The 21,256-nt window shown below is 48.8% G+C and overlaps 1 protein-coding gene across 1 annotated transcript in view; it reads left to right on the top strand.

Moving 5' to 3' along the window:
- The window catches only part of LOC107966649 (ankyrin repeat domain-containing protein 30B-like), a 118,703-nt gene that overhangs the window by 85,072 nt on the left and 12,375 nt on the right, over positions 1–21,256 (top strand). The window contains 1 exon segment of the mRNA XM_054675061.1: positions 9,481–9,642. The gene's annotated coding sequence lies outside the window, so the exon portion shown is untranslated.

The following is a 21,256-nucleotide window of genomic DNA, read 5'->3' as shown; positions in this document are numbered from 1 at the left end:
CACTTCCCAGAAAATGGGTGGCTGGGCAGAGGCACTCCCCACTTCCCAGATGGGGCAGCCGGGAAGAGGTGCTCCTTACCTCCCAGATGTTGGGTGGCCGGGCAGAGGCACTCCTCACAACCCAGATGGGGTGGCCGGGCAGAGGCGCTCCTCACCTCCCAGACGGGGCAGCTGGGAAGAGGCACTCCTCACCTCCCAGACATTGAGTGACCGGGCAAAGGCACTCCTCACCTCCCAGATGGGGTGGCCGGGCAGAGGCGCTCCTCACTTTCCAGACGGGGTGGCCGGGCAGAGGCGCTCCCCACTTCCCAGATGGGGCAGCCGGGAAGAGGCACTCCTCACCTCCCAGACGTTGGGTGGCCGGGCAGAGGCACTCCTCACAACCCAGATGGGGTGGCCGGGCAGAGGTGCTCCTCACCTCCCAGACGGGGCAGCTGGGAAGAGGCACTCCTCACCTCCCAGACATTGAGTGGCCGGGCAAAGGCACTCCTCACCTCCCAGATGGGGTGGCTGGGCAGAGGAGCTCCCCACTTCCCAGACAAGGTGGCCGGGCAGAGGTGCTCCTCACCTCCCAGATGGGGCAGCTGGGCAGAGGCGCTCCTCACCTCCCAGATGGGGCAGCCCGACAGAGGCGCTCCCCACTTCCCAGATGGGGTGGTGGCTGGACAGGGGTGCTCCTCACATCCTGGATGGGGTGGCCGGGCAGAGGCTCTCCTCACTTCCCAGATGGGGTGGCGGCCATGCAGAGGCCCTCCTCACATCCCAGATGGAGCAGCCAGGCAGAAGCCCTCCTCACTTCCCAGATGATGGGCGACCAGGCAGAAGTGCTCCTCACCTCCCAGAGGGGGCAGCCGGGCAGAGGCGCTCCTCACCTCCCATACGGGGCAGCTGGGCAGAGGCGCTCCTCACTTCCCAGATGAGGTGGCCAGGCAGAGGCGCTCCTCACCTCCCAGACTGGGCGGCCGGGCAGTGGCGCTCCTCACTTCCCAGTCGGGGCAGCCGGGCAGAGGCAATCCACACTTCCCAGACGAAGTGGCCAGGCCGAGGCGCTCCTCACCTCCCAGACGATGGGCAGCTGGGCAGAGGCACTCCTCACCTCCCAGATGGGGCGGCCTGGCAGAGGCACTCCTCACCTCCCAGACGATGGGCAGCTGGGCAAAGGCACTCCTCACCTCCCAGACAATGGGCAGCTGGGCAAAGGCGCTCCTCACCTCCCAGACTGGGCGGCCGGGCAGAGGCACTCCTCACCTCCCAGATGGGATGGCTGGGCAGAGGCACTCCTCACTTCTCAGATGGTGTGTCGTGCATGCAGAGGAGCTCCTCACCTCCCAGATGATGCGCAGCCGGGCAGAGGCACTCCCCACTTCCCAGATGGGGTGGTGGCCGGACAGGGGTGCTCCTCGCATCCCAGATGGGGCGGCTGGGCAGAGGCGCTCCTCACTTCTCAGATGGTGTGTCATCCGTGCAGAGGCACTCCTCACCTCCCAGATGATGGGCAGCCGGGCAGAGGCGCTCCTCACCTCCCAGACAGGGCAGCTGGGCAGAGGTTCTCCTCACTTCCCAGACAGGGCAGCCGGGCAGAGGTGTTCCTTACCTCCCAGATGGTGCGGCTGAGCAGAGGCGCTCCTCACTTCCCAGATTGTGTGTCGTCCATGCATAGGCGCTCCTCACCTCCCAGACGATGGGCTGCCAGAGGGAGGCACTCCTCACCTCCCAGACAGGGCGGCCGGGAAGAGGCGCTCCCCACTTCCCAGAAAATGGGCAGCTGGGCAGAGGCACTCCCCACTTCCCAGACGGGGCGGCCGGGCAGAGGGGCTCCTCGCATCCCAGATGGGGCGGCCGGGCAGAGGCGCTCCTCACTTTCCAGACGGGGTGGCCGGGCAGAGGCACTCCCCAATTCCCAGATGGGGCAGCCGGGAAGAGGCGCTCCTCACCTCTCAGACGTTGGGTGGCTGGGCAGAGGCACTCCTCACAACCCAGACGGGGCGGCTGGGCAGAGGCGCTCCTCACCTCCCAGACGGGGCAGCTGGGAAGAGGCGCTCCTCACCTCCCAGATGTTGGGTGGCTGGGCAGAGGCATTCCTCACGTCCCAGACGATGGGCTCAAACAAAGGGCCAAATTACCTATAAAGTAAATTAGATTAACTACTGACTTATCAGCAGAAACCCTGCAACCTAGAAAAGATTGGGGCCTAGCGTTAGTCTTCTTAAAGAAAAAGAATGCCATCCAATGATTCTTTTTTTTTTGGAGACAGAGTCTCACTTTGCCACCCAGGCTGGAGTGCAGTGGTGTGATGTCAGCTCACTGCAACCTTTGCTTCCTGGATTCAAGCAATTCTCCTGCCTCAGCCTCCCCAGTAGCTGGGATTGCAGGTGCCCGCTACCACACCTGGCAAATTTTGGTATTTTTAATAGAGAGGGAGTTTCTTCATGTTGGCCAGGCTGGTCTTGAACTCCTGACCTCAGGTGATCTGCCTGCCTCGGCCTCCCAAAGTGCTAGGATTACAGGTGTGCGCCACTGCGCCCAGCCATGCAAGAATTTCATAACCTGCCAGACTGAGCTTCTTAAAGAAAGGAAAATAAGGTATTTCCAGACAAGAAAATGCTAAGGGAAGTCGTTACCTCCAGACTGACTCTAAAAGAAATGTTTAAAGGAGTTTGACTCGTGAAAATAAAAGAATGATAATTGCTACCATAAAAGCATACATGAATACAAAATGTACAGAACCTATAAAGCAATTAAACAATTGAGACAACAAGGTAACTAGCTAATGCTATAAAAGGAAGAAAACCTAACACATCAATATTAAGCTTGAATGTAAATGGCTGAAATGCTCGACTGAATAGACACAAAGTGGCAAACTGGATAAAAAAAGAAGACACTTCTGCTGCCTTTGAGAGACCCATCTCATGTGTAATGATACCAACAGGCTCAAAGTAAATGGATGGAAAAAGATTCATCACATAAACGAAAAAGAAAAAAGAGGTATTGCTACTCTTGTATCAGATAAAACAGACATTAAACTAACAACAGTAAAAAGAAATACAAAGAATGACATTATATAATGATGAAGTGTTCAATTCAACGAGAAGACTTAACTGTCTTAAATATATATGCAGCCAACATTAGAGCACCCAGAATTTTAGAATAAATATTACTAGACCTAAGAAAAGAGATACCCAGCTGTACAATAATCATGGAGGACTTCAACACCCCACCAACAGCAGTAAGCAGATTAGTTAGGCAGATTATTAGGCAGAAAACTAACAATGAAACTGTGGACTCAAATTGGGCTCTTGACCAAACAGACCTAATAGATATCTATAGAATACTCCACCCAGAAACCATAGAATGTACATTTTTCTCATTTGCACATGGAACATTCTCTAAAATTGACCACATGCTCAGTCATAAAATAAGCCTCAATAAATTTTTAAAAATCACAACTATATTAAGTATCTTCTCAGACCACTGTGGAATAAAACTAGAAGTCAATATCAAGAACTCTCCGAACCACAGAGGTACATGGAAACTAAGCAATCTGCTCCTGAAGGACTTTTGTGTAAATAACAGAATTAAGGCAGAAATTTAAAGAAATTCCTGAAACAAATGAAAATAGAAACATAACATACCAAAACGTCTGGGATACAGAAAAAACAATGTTAAGAGGAGAGTTTATAACACTAAATGCCTACATAAAAAGAGAGAAAGATCTCAAATTAACAAGCGAAAATAGCCAAACACACTAGAAAAGAACAAACCAAACCCAAAGCTAGTAGAAGGAAATAACAAAGGTTAGAGAATAAGTTAATGAAATTGGGACCAAAAAAACCATAAAAGGAATCAGCAAAATTAAAAAGTTGGTTCTTTGCAAGGATACATAAAAATGATAGATTGCTAGTTAGATTATACAAGAAAAAAGAAGATTCAAATAAGCACAATCAAAAATGACAAATGAGACATTGCAAAGGATACCACTGACATAAGAAAAGATCCTCAGAATATCTTTGTGTGCATAAACTAGAAAACCTAGAGAAAATGGATAAATTCCTGGAAACACACAACCTTCCAAGAATGAATCAGAAAGAAACCAAAAGTCCACTAGGGCAGTGCCAACAGGAAATATGGGATTGAAGCCTCCACACAGAGTCCCCATTGGGGCACTACCTACAGGAGCTGTGGGAATGGGGCCGCCACCTCGAGATCCCTGAATGGTAGAGCCACGGGAAGCTTTCATCCTGAGCCTAGAAATACCACAGGCACTCAACTCTGATCCAAGACAGCAGCCATGGTGACTGTACACTGCAAAGCCACAGAGGCAGAGCTGCATAAGGTCTTGGGAACCCACCCCTTGCACAAGTGTGCCCTGGATGCGGGACATGAAATCAAGAATTATTTTGGAGCTTGAAAGTTTAATGTTTGCCCTACTGGGTTTCAGATTTGCCTGAGATCTGTTGCCCCTTTCTTTTGCCCAACTTCTCCATTTGGGAATGGGAATATTTACCCAACACCTGTACTGCATTGAATATTGGAAGCAAATAACTTGGTTTTGATCTTATAGGCTCACAGATGGAGGAATGTACCTTGAAGCTCAGATGAGATTTCGGACTTTTGAGTTGATGCTGAAACAGCTTGAGATTTTTGGGGACTACTGAGAGAGGATAATTGTATTGTGCAATATGAGAAAGACATGAGATTTGGGGGGGCATAGGGGTGAAATGACATTGTTTGGATGTGTTTACCCTCCAAATCTCTTGTTGAATGTGATCTTAAACGTTGGTGGTGGGCCTAGTGCAAGGTGTTGAATCATGGGGGTGGACCCTTCATAATTTGCTTAGCTCCATCCCCTTGGTGATGAGCGAGTCCTTGCTCTGTTGTGTCACACGAGAGCTGGTTGTTTAAAACAGCCTGCCATGTTCCCCTTCTTGCTATTCATTTGTCTCTTGACGCGTGATGCACTGGCCCTCACTTTGCCTTCCTCTGTGATTGGATGCTTTCTGAGGTCTCACCCAAACCTGAGCAGGTGCTGGTCCCATGCTTCTACTGCCTGCACAACTATAAACCAAATAAATATTTTTTCTCTATAAATTTAAAAAAATCTGAACAGACCAGTAGTTAATTATGAAATTGAATTTGTAATAAAAATATTTATCAGGCAGGAGAAGCCCAGGACTAGATAAATTCACAGCTGAATTTTACCAAGCATACAAAAAAATAGATGGTATCAATCTTACTGCAACCATTCTAAAACATTGAGGAGAAAGAATTTCTCTCTAACTCATTCTACAAAACCAGTATCATCCTGACACTAAAATCTAGCAAGGAAACAACAACAACAAACTACAGGCCAATATCTGACAAACATAGATGCAAATATCTTCAACAAAATGCTAGCAAACCAAATCCATCAGCATATCAAAGATGTAATTCATCGTGATTACATGGGTTTTATTCCTGGGATGCAAGGACTATTTAACATATGCAAATCAATAAATGTGATTTACCATATAAACAGAATTTAAAACAAAAATCATATGATTATCTCAATAGATGCAGAAAAAAACATTCAATAAAATTCAACATCCTTGCCAGGTGTGGTGGCTCAAACTTGTAATCCCAGCACTTTGGAAGGCAGAGGTGGGCCAATCAACAGACGTCGGGACCAGCCTGACCAACATGGAGAAACCCCATTTAGAACTAAAATGCAAAATTACCTGGGCGTTGTGGTGCATGCCTGTAATCCCAGCTACTCAGGAGGCTGAGTCAAAAGAATGGCTTGAACAGGGGAGGTGGAGGTGGCAGTGAGCCAAGATCACACCACTGCACTCCAGCCTGGGCAACGGAGCAAGACTCCGTCTCAAAAAACCAAACCAAACCAAACCAAAACAAAAAAACCCTGAAATCATATCAATTATTTTGTCTGACCAGAGTGGAAGAGTATTAAAAAATCAGTGACAGGAGGAATTTTTTTCCCGACCATCTTTGGCTCCCTCTCTTGCCACCCTTTTTCTTCCTCCATCTACCCCAAAACTTTTTCCCCACCATTTTTTCCCCACTGTCTTCTTGCAAAGCCTTCTATACTTTACCACTCACTTCCGTTTTCCCCACCCATCTATCCCAAAACTTTTCCCCACTGTCTTTTCTCCCTCTCCCTGACCAGCCTTTTTTCCACCTCCTGCTCTCATCATCCTCTTTTGCTCCTTCATCTCCCCAAAAACATTTCCCTCATCTTTTCCCAAAGCCTTCTCCCCACTCCTGCTGCTCACCACCCTCTCTTTCCCCTTCCATCTACCCAAAAACTGTTTCCCTATCGTCTTTTCTCCCATCCTCCTTGCCACCCTTTCCCTTCTCCATCTACCAAAAACATTTTCCCACTGTCTTTTTGCAAAGCCTCTTCTCTACTCCTGCTCACCACGCTCTTTTAACCCATCTACCTCCCCAATTTTTCCCTGCCACCTTTTCACAAAGCCTTCCCCGCTTCCCGCTCACCCTCTTCTTTGCTCTATCCTGCTTGCCACCCTCTTTTTGCCTTCCATCTACCCAAAACTATTTTCCCCATTGCCTTTTTCCCAGTCCTCTTTCCCCACTCCCTCTGGCCACACTTTCTATTCTCCTCCCACTTGCCACCCTCTTTTCCCCCTCCATCTACCCAAACACCTTTTACCCACTGTCTTTTCTTTCTACACTTTCTTTTCTGCCTATTGTCTTTTTGCAAAACCTTTTCACTTTCCTCCTCGCCACCCTCTTTATCCTTCTCCCACTGGCCACCCTCTTTTCCCTCTCCATCTATCTAAAAGCTTCTCTCCTCACTGTCATTTCACAAAACCTTCTCTCCCTCCTGCTCGCCACTCTCTCTTCCCCCTCCCTCTCTGCACCCTCTTTTCTCCTTCCACTTGTCACCCTTTTCCCCCCTCCATCTACTCAAAATCTTTTTACCCACAGTCTTCTTTCCCTTTCTTCTCTCCCCACCGTATTTTTGCAAACCTTCTCTCCTTCCTGCTCATCCCCGTTCCCCCCTCACGACCCTCTCTTACCCCTTTCCATCTACCCAAAAACTTTTTCCCTACCATCTTTCTGTGAAACCTTCTCTCCCTCCTGTTCACCACCCTGTTTTTCCCCCTCCATCTACCCCCAATTTTTTTTTCCCAACATCTTTTCCTCACCGTCTTTATGCAATGCCTTCTCCGGCTTGCCATCCTTTTTTCCTTTTGGCACTAACCACCCTCTTTACCCTTTCATCTATCCCAAAGCTATTTTCCCCTTCCTACCGCTCCAGCCACACTGCAGTCTCTGTCACCACCAACTGCAGGTAGGCCAGCCATGGTGCCACAGGCTACAGCCTCCAATCTGTCCTGGTCCTCTAAGCCGGGCTTGGAGCAGCTCGGTGAGCAGACACAGAAAAACCTGGAATAGCCTGACTCTTCTTCAGCACCATTTATGTACCGAGGTTATGAATATGCCTTTCCTGGACTACACGTTCCAGGATTGGATAAGAGAAAGCCCGGAGGCCTACTCTGATTGGACTTTGTTATCATGTTCTGATTGGATGAAAGAAAGTCTTAGGACAACCAATCAGAGTATGAAAATAAAGTCCAATCAGAGAAGGCCTAGAGGTTTTCTCTCACCCAATCAGAACATGTAGTCCAGAAACTATGTGTGTAACCCCACCAGCATGCTGAGGAGGCCTCACGCCGGTTTAGGCTCTCCAGTATCTCCTGCCAAGCTACTCTGTTCCCGGCTTAGAGGACCAGGAGAAGGGGGAGCTGGAGGCTGGAGCCTGTAACACTGTGGCTCGTCTCGCTCTGGATGGTGGTGGCAACAGAGATGGCAGCGTGGCTGGAGTGTTAGGAGGGTGGCCTGAGTGGTAGGAGGGTGGCCTGAGCAGTAGGAGGGTGGCCTGAGTGGTAGGAGGGGGGCTGGAGCAGTAAGATCGTGGCCGGAGTAGTAGGCGGGAGGCTGGAGCAGTAAGATCGTGGCCGGAGTAGTAGGCGGGAGGCTGGAGCAGTAAGATGGCAGCCGGGGCGGTAGGAGTGCAGCCTGAGCTGTAGGAGGGTGGCTGGCAGCTGGAGCTGCTCTTGACCAGCTAGAGTTCTAGGAGAAGGTGGGGACCGTGCCCAACGCTGGCAGCTGGAGCCTTGGCCACCACGGCTCACCTGGTTGTGGTTGGTGGTGGTGACGGAGACTGCATCTCTGTTAGAGTAGTAGAAAGATGGCAGGGTAGGTGCACTCTCTGCGGCTGCACTGCCTGCTTGCGGGGTAGTGGGGGAGCGGGTTTGGTGTGCTTTTGGGGCTGCACTGCCTGCTGCGGGGGGCTAGTGGGTGGCGCTATCGGGCGTTGAATTGCTGGCAGTGGGGCAGGTTCACTGCGCTATCAGGGTCTACACTGCCTAAGGTGGCAGACGGTTGGAGGCAGGTTGTGCGCGCTGTCGTGCACTGCCAGTGGCGGGTGGCGGGTGGTTAGGGGAATTATTAGCTGCTGCACTGGCCGATGCAGGGGGCAGGTTGGGTTAGCTATCATGAGCTACAATATCAGCAACAATGCCAACTGGCAGGCAGTCAGGGGTGCTTTAGGGGAGCTGTCAAATGTTGCATTGTCCGTGGGGGAAAGGGGAAGGTGGGGTCAGGGGGTTGGTTGGGTGCACTACCCTGGGCGTTCACTGCCCGCGACAGGAGCAGATTGGGGGCGCTATCTGGGGCTGTGCTGCTTGTGGTCGGGGTGGGGGGTGGGTTTGATGGGGCACTATTTGGTGCTTCAACACCCGTGGCAGGGATGGGTTGTGGACACTATCGAGTGTCCACCAGGGGTGGTTTGGGGGTGCTATCAGGGTTACACTGCCTGTAGCAGTCTCTGGGTGTGTTGTGGGCACAATCGGGGGGCTAAGCTTGTGGTGGGTGGGCAGGTTAGGGGTGCTATGTGGGGAGGCTGCACTGCTGCTGCTAGCAGCAGGTTGTAGAAGTGGCCATGACAGTGGTGGCCTCTGAGGAAGGGGCCCTTCTCCTCTTCCTGGACTCAAGGCTCTAGAGAGTGAACAACTTCTGCTCATGTTGGAGCGCAGAGGGTGCACAGAGTTTTCATGGCAATCCTCTGACCACTGCAGGGCCCTCGCACCCACCATGGTTACCCAGCCCTTGCCCTCTTGCTTTGTGTTGTGGAGACCATCTGGGAGCCCCAGGCATGGAGTAGTGGGCACCACGGGGGCTCAGGGTCCTGTGGGTGGAGGAGTCAGGAATGGGAACTGGTGCTTGGGTGGGGAGGACTAGCTGGGTCTGAGTTTCTGCTATTCTTGCTCCCCAGGGAGCCCCGGGCACTGTGGTGTCTCCAGTCCCCACCCCAGGTCAGGAGGCCAGCTTGGTCTAGGAGGAGAGGCTGGACTTTGGAGGGTGGGTGTGAGTGCCTTCGCCAAAACTGGCCCCAGCCACCCAGTGGCCAGCATGACAAGGTGAGGCTCTAACACTGTCACTTTCTGCGTACTGTTGTAGGTTTTTCTGGCATTGTCTGCCCAGCTGCTCCAAGCCAGGCTGATGAAGGAGATGTCCTCTGTGGTGAGCTGGAGGTTGGAGCCTGAAGATGGCACAGCTCTGTGATTCATCTCCTATGGTTGTGGCAGCCACGGTGATGGAGATGGCAGCTCAACAGGAGCGGTAGGAGGGTACCTGTGGAGGCCAAGTGGTAGGAGCCTTGGAGGGTGGGCAGGTGCATGGAGGGTGACAGCAGCGCTGGTTCCTTTGGCGTCGGTGCTAATGGTGGCAGCAGCAGCAAGTCTAAGGGCCAGGAAGGGGGAGTAGGTGGGCTTTGGGGCCCGGCCTGGCCCGGCCTGGGGTGTGTAAGAAGCTGCTGGTTCTGTACCACAGGCCTCAGTGATGGTGGAGGTGCAGCCAGGGCAAGGAGGAGTCCTCCCCCTTCTCCTGCAGTCTCTGGAGGGTGCCCTCCTTCTGCTGGCATCTGAGCCAGGTGTGAGTGGCAGCATTGTTTTGTTCTTAACAGAATTTAGGGGCTTACTATTTGTGTATCTTTTTGTTTTTGGTTGTGATAAACCTTAAGAGGGACAAAAGGCTTCTTTCCTGGGTTTTGGTGTTGTGGGATCCCCCCATGTAAGACAAAGGGTGATTTCTTGGCAAGCTATGTGTTGGAGGGAGTTCACCAAGGGGAAGAAAGGGAACCTCTCAGGAGGGTGGCTGCTGTGGCAGGTCCCCTGCCTCTGGGCACCCTTTGGGCTACCTAGTTTCCCCTGTGGAAGAGGGGAGGCTTAGACCAGTACTGCTTGTATCATCAAAGAGGCATCCTGACTGGGCCAGTTGATTTGACCTTCCCACTTCTTCAGCCCACCTGCCCATGGTGTCACCTGGGGAAAGTGGAACCTTAGGCCACAGGGGCAGAGGCTTCTCTGGCAGGCTGATTGCTGTAGCAGATTCTGTTCTGCCTGCTGCTCAGGAGGGCTTCTATGGCCAGGAAGTGATGCTGGGACTCTTCTGTTGGTGTTCTGCTGCCTCCGTGTTGTCTCCGGCTTCTCAGGGACTCTCAGATGTGTGAAGGCAAAAAGGTTTCCTGGCTAGTTTGCTTGGTGTGGTTGGGATCACTTTTGCTACCTGCCTCTCAGGCACCCTAGTGGGGGAAAGGGGAATTTTAGATTTAATGGTGAATGTGTCTATGTTGGCTGCTTATTGTTAGCAAATTTCTGAACAATTCTATTCTAAATGGTCACCTCTTGTTGAGTAGACTCCAGCTCCATTGGAGAAGAGATGAGCTTACCTGGGCTGTGTTTTCTTGCTAGCTTGAGGGTTGAAAACACTAGGATTTTGTCTCCTTTTCCAGTTGAGTTAGGGAAGTGACATGCATTGCCACAAAACAATTTCTTCAGTTCTGGAGTCCTTAGACAGTCATGTTACTAGCACCTTCCAGCATTCTCCTTTCAGTGAGATAATAAGGGAGGGTTCCTAATCTAAAAGGAAACATGGATGGTGTTCTTATGTTGTATGACAAGAAATATGAAATAATTCTGAAAAATTTAGTCATTCTTCTTTTAAATTTAGAAACCCGTTTTTTATATTTATAATATTTAAAGCCATTAAAAGTTAAGATGTCATAATTAAAATAATCTTTTAACATTTTACATTAATTAGCATTTAGCAGATGACCATAACAAATTATTTTTAATTATGTTATGTTAATTGCCAATACAAGTTTCTTTCTGGTTTTTACCAATCTGTTTGCAAAATTTTATTTTGTCATTTATTAAATTTTTGTATAATTAGCTGCTACATTGCAGGTATAGGAACTTCCAATATTAAGCATGATTACAAATACTTCAGTTTTCATGTCTTTTTATTAATAGTCTAAAATTTATAAAATGCTTTGTGCATTAGTATTGGTAACATTCTTTAGTATGAATTATCATTTGAAAAATGTTAGGAACATAGCTTTCCCATCTTATTTATTTTCTTGAGGTGGGGTCTCACTTTGTCGCCCAGGCTGGAGTGCAGTGGCGCGACCTTGGCTCACCGCAACCTCTGCCTCCTGGGTTCAAGCAATTTCTCCTGCCTCAGCCTTCTGAGTAGCTGGGATTACAGGCACGGGCCACCACGACCTGCTAATTTTTGTGTTTTTAGTAGAGATGAGGTTTCACCGGATTGATCATGCCGGTCTCGAACTCCTCACCTGAGGTGATCCACCTGCCTCGGCCTCCCAAAGTGTTGGGATTACAGGAGTGAGCCACCACGCCAAGCCTATTTATTTTAGATACAGTGTCTTCCTCTGTTGACCAGGTTGAAGTGCAGGGGTGTAGTCATAGCTCACTGCAGGCTCAGACAATCCTTCTGCCATGGCCTCCCAAAGTGCTGGGATTACAGGCATGGGCCACTGCGCCTGGCCTAAATTGTAATAATTTTACAGTTTGCCTCAAATGAGGGGTGACATCTGGGCAAGGTTTTCTGGGGGCCTCCCACATGCAGGCAGTCTCTCTGCTGTGCCCTCCACCAGCACTGAGGGTCACCTGCCCACAGGCACCCCTCTCCTTTCCCCTCTGGGGAAGGCCAGAAGTGACTTTTGAGGTTACCTGAGGGACTTTGTCTGGAAAAGTGTGTGAAGCTGAAGCTGATGGCCTCAGTGTCCAAAGGGGAACACTTCCCACAGGCGTTTGGAAGCCACAGACCTGACAGTGGGGTCTTGGTCTTGGGGGTCTCAGTCACCTGGCCACCCATTCCTTCCTCACTTAGGCATCCACCTAGCGGGCTGCCCACACCCTCTTCTATCTGTCTGTGCTCAGCCAATCAGGCAAGCCAGGGTTACAGCCCTCCCTGTCCTGGGCCCTGGCTCCATGAAGCACCATGTGCCTTGGAAGACCTCCCCGATTGATCCCGTGTCCCCAGTATCTTCTGCTAACACAGAGGTTTCCCTTGGCCCCTGCTCTGGTCCGCTTCCTTGGCACAGTTTGTAGCTGTGCCTGACACAGCCCACCTGCCTGGCTTCTGTCCCAAACCTGCAGCCAGGCCATGTGACAGCCACTGCCTGTGCCCAAACATTCATCCAGCCCAACCCAGAAGAGCCAGACAGGCACTCACACCCTAACCCACACACCCTCACCCACACACCCTCACCCGCCCACTCCCACCCACACACCCCTACCCACACACCCTCAACCACACCCAAACACCCCCACCCACACACCCCCACCCACAGACCCCCACCCTCACCCACGCACCCTCAACCACACACCCTCACCCGCACACCCTCACCCACACACCCTCACCCACACACGCTCACCCACACACGCTCACCCACACACCCCTACCCACACACCCTCACCCACACACCCTCACCTGCACACCCCTACCCACACACCCCCACCCACACTGGCACACCCTCACCCTCACACCCTGACCCACAGACCCTCACCTGCACACCCTCACCTGCCTGGTCCTGCTGCGCCCCCACCCCACCCTCCCTCTAAACCTACTGGGTGAGCAGCTTCCCCTACATTCACTTGCTCCACCTCCTCCTAGAGCTGGGTCATATACCAATTCCCACACTCTTGGCAGGTTGGTCATGGTCCCGGCAGATCTGAGGACAAGATGGGCACAGGACTGTGTGCAGCATAGATAGGTCAAGGAGTGCAGCCTCTTACTCTGTGCCAGCTGCCAGCCCCTGGAGCTTACTAGGCTGATGGGAACAAAGAATGCACCAGAGGGGACAGTGACCATTGTCCCTGGGTTAGTCCACCACAGGACTGTTGGGAAGTCCACGGATGTACTGATTGTCCTGTTGCATTGGTCCTTAGGGGCAGATGCTGAGATGGGGTTAGGAGAACAAAGGGGAGGAAGGGAGCTGGGCACGGTGGCTCATGTCTGTAAATCCTAGCACTTGGGGAGGCCCAGGTGGGAGTATTTCTTGAGGCCAGGAGTTTGATACCAGCCTGGGCAACATAGCAAGACCCTGTCCCTACAAAAAAAAATATTAAAAATTAGCCAGCCATGGTGGCTGTATTCCCAGCTACTCAGGAGGCTGAGGTGGGAGGAACAGTTGAGCCTAGGAGTTGTCAATAGAAATCAAGTGTTAGGATATTGAGAATAGCATTATAAGGAGGGTCCAGAGTATGTTGTTAATACTAATGGTATAATTTTGAGCTTCTGATATATACACAAACATGTATAGCTACACCAGGGATTGTGCTCAAGATTTGACTTACATTAGCTTGTTTAAGCCTCTTCCACACACTATTTGAGGCAGGTACTGTTGTTATTTTATGGATGATAAAACTGAGAAGCAGAAAATGTAGAAAACTTGCCCAAGATCACACAGCCATGAAGCAGACACCAGAACCAGAGCCCTAGGCTCACAAACTTCACTGCCTTCACTCCTAGGCTCTATGTTATTCTGACCATCTCTCAGCCAGGAAGTCACTTCCTTATGCAAATGACATTGTTGGTGCTGATGGTTAAATATTTCTATTCTCACAACATTGGAAAGAGAGAGTCTGATTTGTTAGCTAAGCCCCAAGGGTTTTTCCTACCATTTCGGAGAGATAGAAACTTTTCTTTGTCCCTAAACTGTGGCAAAGGAGGAAACAGCCATCAGAAGACTAAAAATCTCTCATCTTTGCAAATAAGAATTCACTCTGAGCTTTTTTGCATGCAGCACTGGGAAGAGACCTTGTTTTTTATTCTATCAACTTATCCATTTAACAATTTATTGAGAACCTGTTGTGTACCTGATGCACTGCTGCCATTGGTTATGTAGAAATCAATGCAGCATGGTCCTTTCCCCAAGCAACTCAGTCTCCTGCTTGGTTCTCTTTTCTGGATCATTTTAATTATGGTTCTCCTTTTAAGTAAAGGACAAACAGAGAAGTAGCACTGAGTCAGATTTTTGCCACTAGTCTTATACAGGTGACCTATTTTTCTTAATGCTCCCCACACATGGAATCTGAGCCAGCTGAGCCCTGAAACCTTCCAGGCTGAGAATGTAGTGTGGCACTTCACATGAGACTGTGCAAGAGTCGATACAACTGGCATGTTAGCCACAGAAACCCTGCCAAGCGTTCAGGAATAGAAGGGGTGGACAGGACCCCACCTACTTTTCCTAATCTCATGGATATCAGGCACCAGGCAGCCTTGCCCCTGGAATGGAGACATCTCAGGTAGGGGTTGTCACTGTTCCAAGCTTCCTTTGATGCCGTTTTGATCCTGGATGTAGAGTTGCCACATGGAGAGCGACACCACCAGAATATATAATTGAGAGAGGAATGGAAAGATGGAAAGATACCTAAATAGATACATAAATACTTTGCAGAAGTCTGGGACAGTGGAACGTAGGAAGAGAGCCTCAGATAGAGAGAGAACAATAGGTTGATTGTGGTAAAGGGAAGACTTCACTTTGTTATTCAGTATACTTATTTATTGAATTGTTTAAACAATATGTATACCTTTATAATTAAAAGATAATTTGGGGCCGGGTGTGGTGGCTCACACCTGTAATCCCAGCACTTGGAGAGGCCGAGGTGGGCGGATCACGAGGTCAGAATTTTGAGACCAGCCTGGCCAACATGGTGAAACCCCATCTCTACTAAAAATACAAAAAATTAGCTGGGCCTGGTGGCAGGCGCCTGTAATCCCAGCTACTCAGGAGGCTGAGGCAGGAGAATCACTTGAACCTGGGAGGCAGAGGTTGCAGTGAGCCGAGATGGTGCCATTGCACTCCAGCCTGGGTGACAGAGCAAGACTCCATCTCAAAAAAGAAAAAAAAAAAGAATTTGGGCTTTAGAATAAGATTGGAGTGTGAATCCTGGCTTCTGCTATTTCTGAGAGCTATGTGACTGTGGGCAAATTGTTTCAGTTCTCTAAACCCGTAATTCCCTTGTTTATGAAATGGAGTTCATGGGGATTGAATGAGATTAAGTCCTGTATAAAATGCTGATGGAGCTCTCAATAACATCAGCTCTTTATTATTAATAGCATTAGGTGAGGCTGAGAGTCAGCTACATAGGAGACCTCTGTGGGCAGAAGAGAACCACAGAGGAGTTAGCAAGTAGCAGTAGAGCCGAGCGAGGAATGGGTTCCATTTAACGCGGTGTCAAGTGAACTCCTCATTAGGGAGATGCACCTCCCTCCCTTCTTAACCTGCCAGCACTTGTTTTCTCCTGGGGAAACACCCAGCATGGCAAGCTTTGTATGTGGTAAGGAGGCTGAGAACATGAGCCCTGGTGCCATTGATTTCCATTCTAGCTGTGCCACTTACTTGCTTAGTCAGTTTCCTCACCTGTAGAATGGGAATGGTGATTGTGTCTACCTCAAGAATTGTCTCACCAATTAAGTGAGTTAATGCATGGGAAGGGCTTCAGAAGAGCCTGGCACAGCATAAGTGATTTATAAATATGAGTGCATATTCTATATTCTGGTTCTAGAGTAATCCTAAGACTTTGAAAGACCCTGAACGCTCTTCCTTTTGGAGATTTCAACCCACATTTTATCAAACATACTGAAAGTCACCCACATTTCACGTTAATTATTATTATTATTTGCTGTAGTATGTTTAAAAGAGGTTTTAATGATTTTGCTTGTGGTTGGCTGTGACTAACTCATGGCTATGGGGCCTTAGCAATCGCTGGATGTACTTGAAAACCCTTTCAAAGTGAGTAATTCTAAGGAACAAATTGTTTTTAAGTGTAATACAATTTGTATGAACATCAACCTTAACAATTAATGATGTTTTCATAACATTCCATTATGTAGACATTTAATTAAACTTTTATCTATTTCGATTTTTCAGTTTTCTCTTTTTGTATTTTGAAGCCAAAAAAAAAAAAAAGTGTTTTCAGACCTCAGGTTAAGGGAATAGATGAAAGCGGTTAGCCAGGGACCAGAAAGACCTCTTGGCCACCCTCCCGAAGTTGTGGTTCAGCAGAATCAGGCAGAGCCTAGGTGCAGAAGGGACCTGTAAGCTTATCTATCCCTGTTCTTCCCTTTTATGAATGGAATAACTCATGTACAAGGAGGGGAGTGACTTGCCCAGAAGACACTATAGTTTGATTCTTCAAATGCAGAGTCCTGAGCCCTTTCAAACTTCTTGTTTTTTTTACGCGTTCCAAGATGATATTCAAGGAGTGGTTCTCAAAGCCTAGGGGAGTGACCTCATGAGAGGTCAAGGCCACTGATGCTGGGAAGACTCATACAGGTCCACCCAGGCTGCACGTGTGTGTAACCCAATGACCAAATCAACAATGACTTGAACCCGCAGCCAGGGGAGTGTGAGTAAAATATGAGCAGACGTTTTCACCAGCTGTTAAAACCTAGCAGGGGCATGAGGAATCAATCACAGAATGTGCCTCAGCAAAACTCCATGAGGAAGGCTCAAGGGAGCGGAAGAGCAGTCATAGGTCTCCACTAGCCAAGAGCAAATCCAAGCAGAGCTAAGTGATTTTGTGTCCTCTGGAGCAAGGCAACCCCATAACCTTGCAGACGTTTGGGAATGATGGAAGCTGAGAAGCTACATGGCCATGTCAGGAGGATGATGAGATTGCCAGGAAGCTGCCATCAAGTTAGTTAGGGTTCAGAGTGGTCCTGGAAGAGAAGGAGATGCCCCTGCCCAAGACCACACAGGACAGAAGGGCATCTGGGCAGTGCCAGGCCATGTTCAGAAAGTGAAGGGACTTTCCCATAGGAAGGTTATGGGCCCAAACACTTATTGAGCACTTACTGTGTGGCTGGCATAGTCAATAAGTGTTAAAGGAAGGGAGAGAGAAACTGCGAGGGAAGAGAGGAGGAGGAGCCCCTGGACAGCAGGTGCTGTCACTCTGAGGCTCTCCATGTCCACAGTTGGTGGCTTCTACCTTACATCTTTATACCTTTGAATTGGATGAAATGTATTTTCTCTTGGTCATTAGGGCACTGGTGCACAATTTCAGTATGACCTTGTTGGTTCGTTCCACCTGGTCATTAAGGTTCTGGGGACTGTATGAAGCAGTATCATACAGGAGAAGGAGGCAGGCAAACGTGGTTTCGAATTCCAGCCTAGCCAATATATAGCTGTGGTACCATAGAGACATTCTTTACCCTCTCTGAAAGTGAGTTTCTTCATCTGGGCAATGGGCGCTAAGAATTCTTGCTTGCCAGGGCTATAGCAATGTGCTAACACAGTCCCTGCTACATCATAGTAGAGGCCCCATAGAGTGCCTTTTCATGTCCCATGGTCAAGGTGGTCTTGCATGAAGCTAAGACATAGCTCATTGTACTGTTCAAGTCAGAGTAAGCCAAGTGCACTTTGGACAACTAATGTGCCTAAGCCTGGGTCCTGAGAGTCCTAAAAAGGAACAGGGCATGGCTCTGGATCGCAGGGAAACAGAGTCAGATGTGGGGGAGACATAGATCTGGAAAAAAAAAGCACCGGGCTTGGGGTCTGGAGTTTGGGTCACCTTCCCAGCTTTGCCACAGATTTGCTATGTGTCCTTGATTAAGTCACAGTTCTCTGAATCTCAGTTTCCTCTTCTCTCCTGCAAGAGCAAAACTTGATGGTCTCTAAGATTCATCCTTGTTGAGTAAGTGCTAAGCTGCATGGCACAAATTTCAGATGCTTCTTTAAGTGTGTCCAAGAAGAAAATTCTCAGAGTCAGTTGGAGTGCCTGGGAGTGGCTAGAAAAAATTAGGGAAATGATGCCAACATTTAGCCGCAAGTGATATAACTAACTTAGGAGTCTGCTCCTGATCTCATGGGGGTCTTAAATTCTTCCCTCCAGTCTTTCTTTCTTGGGTTGTATTAGAAAGATTACTGAGGTAACCTTAAGCACAGCAGGTTGGATTCAGGTTAGATTTAAGGAAGGACTTCCAAACAAATGCTTTTAAAGGCGTGAGCTTGTAAGTGAACAGAGAGAAAGGCATCATATACTTTTTAAAAGACTTAAGATGCTGGGCACAGGTATATTTTGCGTTCCTGAAAACTGTGTGCTAAGAGAATACACTGAATCAGTCCTGCTTAAAATGCACCAGAGTGTTCACTATTTAAAGGCATGGGGATGCCCTTAAGTTCACCTGCTTATGAATACGAGCTTTGATTAGCCAGGTTTTTAAGGTGAAGATTCCCTAGCTGGATCTCTGTCACGCAAAGTTCAAATGTAATCTTCCTCAGAGGCAGAGAAATAAATTCAATTCATTCTCAAGGTTGCTTTCAGATCTATGGGTCCAGGAATGCATCAAATACAAGGAAAATGTTTATGATGTTTCTGTTTTGGCCAACATTCCTGGTTTCTGTCCCTGGAGGACCTGCAGAGCCAGCACTCAATCATGAGCACCAGGCAAAACCACAGGAGCAATACCATTGTTCTGGAGAGTTTAGTCTGGGGCCTACTGGGAGTTGAGTAGAAGTTGGAATCTGATTTGACTTCCATTTACTCTGCACCTTGTACTTTGCAGTAACAAGACTGTCAGTGCCATGAGGGCAGGGAGTATTTGTGATTTGCTTCTCATTGCCTGGCATGGAAAGGGTACTCAATAAATGATGAATGAATGAATGAAAATGGACACATCAATTCTAGTTGACTTTCTGGCCTTTGGCCAGGTACTTAACTGCTCTGAACCCCAGTTTCTGCATCCATAGCATGGGGGATAGTAAGAGTTCCTGCTTCGCAGTGTTGTCATCAGGATTCAATGAGACAAAATATGCAAAGTACTTAGTGCGTTGTGTAGAATGTACTCAACCAATGTTAGCTTAGTACTACTTTTTCTGTGTAAGATTATGTTGTCCTTTCCACAGCCCTGTAAGGAGGAATATACCATCCCCACTGAACAGATGAGAAAACTGAGGCTCAGAGGTGTCAGGTGACTGCCTGAGGTCACAGGTGGGACTGGGGCTCCTTGGTCTGTCCTCTTTCTACTGTGAAACAGTCTGGTGAAACCACAGAAGGACCCATTCCTGCTAATGAGGCACTAAAGGTAATGCACGAGGAACTCTCAGGAATATGTGGAAATTCTCCTGGGTTTTCCAGCTCCTGAGAGTGCCCTGGCTTTGTGGGGTGAAGTCCTTTGATTGCCTCAGGTTCCTGATCTGTTCATGACCCTGTTAGCCCAAAAGGTGGCAGAGCTCCATGTAAGTGCTACTGTTCTTTTTGTCTCCCTGACTCTCCCCTGCTACCCACCTGCATCGCCTTAGGCATTTATTCTTTGCTTAAACATGCCTATTTGCAGAGACACACTGAGCTAAGCAGCGAAAGTGGAGGTTTCCAGTGAGAAGTCCACTGTGAGAGAATAGGGTGTCAGGAGAGGTCCTAGCAGCTCATCTTGACCAAGATGCTCGTGTGCTGTGCTTTTGAAAATGCAAGCAGTCAAAGAACATTTAAAATGCACTCAGTGGTTACTCTCCCTTTGTGGAACCGAGCAGACAGGAGTGCAGGTGTGAAACATGACGTCCATATGGAAATAGAAGGACAAAACACGGTCTTTGTTAACTTGATTATCTACCCTGTGGTTAGAAATGAGGGCCTGGCTAAATGCAACACAGAGAATCTAGAAACTTTATTTTGCAAAAAGAGGCACCTACCCCACTTACACTTTACTGCACTATTATTAATAAGGAGCTTATGAGTCTATTAGATATGGTCTTTGCCTTCTTTCTCAATTCTAAGGTTGGGTTTCTGGGGACAGTGAAAAGCCCCAAAGGTGGGAAAAGCAAGAGGAGGGCAAACAGAAAGTCTGCAAACTCCATCATCCGAATAACGGGGCTGATGCTTTAGAGTGTGCTGCTTGAAAATCTGGTGTGCATATTTAAATTATAGCTTTCCACACACAGAAAGGGCAGCCATTCCCTTTAGGCCAGCCCCTCCCTTTAGCCCAGCCCCCTTTCCCTCTTATTATTAAAATAGAGGACAAAAGGGGTGCTTTTTTTCCTGGGTTTCTATTTTGGTATGAATTTACAAAATGTGGTTTAACTATTGATTTTATAGGAAGAATGTCACATTTTAAGATTCAGTGTTAGGCGTGGAGCTCTCTAAAAGATTGTTAAGTAAGTATTAAGGCCAGGAAAAAGGTTCTGTGCAGCAATGCCCAGCAATAGAGGGCATTCAGGCAGGAGGGGCTGCCATTCATCAGCTACCCAGTCACCCTCTTGCGAGGGTGGAGCTGAGTTCTCCTCTGCACAGACTTCGGAGATATAGCAAAGGCAGAACAGTGTTCTCCTCAGCACAGACCTGGGCGGGCAGGCAGGCCGGGGGCACCGGGAGGGCGCAGCTGCATTCTGCTCAGCACAGACCTGGGGGACACCGTGAAGGCAGAGCAGTGTTCTCCTCAGCACAGACCTTGGGGGCACTGCCTCGCTTTGGGACAACTCGGGGCCACATCGACGGTGAATAAAATCCTTCCTGTTTGCAGCCCTGAATAATCAGGGTCAGAGACCAATTAGAAGGGTTCAGTGTGGAAAACGGGAAACCAAAAGCCCCTCTGAATCCTGCCCACCGAGGTTCTCCCCAGCCAAGGCGAGGCAGCCACAGTGCAAGATCCACACCGCAGCCTCGGAAGACAAATGCAGCATTCCTAATGCAGACATGACACCCAAAATATGACACCCCCATTGCTCATGTAACAAGCACCTGTAATGCTAATGCACTGCCTCAATACAAAAATATTAATATAAGATCCGCAATCCCCTCGCTGCCGTGCAGTCCTAAGACAGAGATCATAACAATCAACATTGACATAGTCAATACAAACGTAGTAACGAACCTAGGGTTAAGGTTGGTGTTAGGGTTAGGGGTTAGGGGTTAAGTTTAGGGTTAGGGGT

Source organism: Pan troglodytes, chromosome 22 (assembly GCF_028858775.2).
Source record: "Pan troglodytes isolate AG18354 chromosome 22, NHGRI_mPanTro3-v2.0_pri, whole genome shotgun sequence".
NCBI classification, from domain to species: domain Eukaryota; kingdom Metazoa; phylum Chordata; class Mammalia; order Primates; family Hominidae; genus Pan; species Pan troglodytes.
This window is presented reverse-complemented; position numbering and strand designations above follow the sequence as displayed.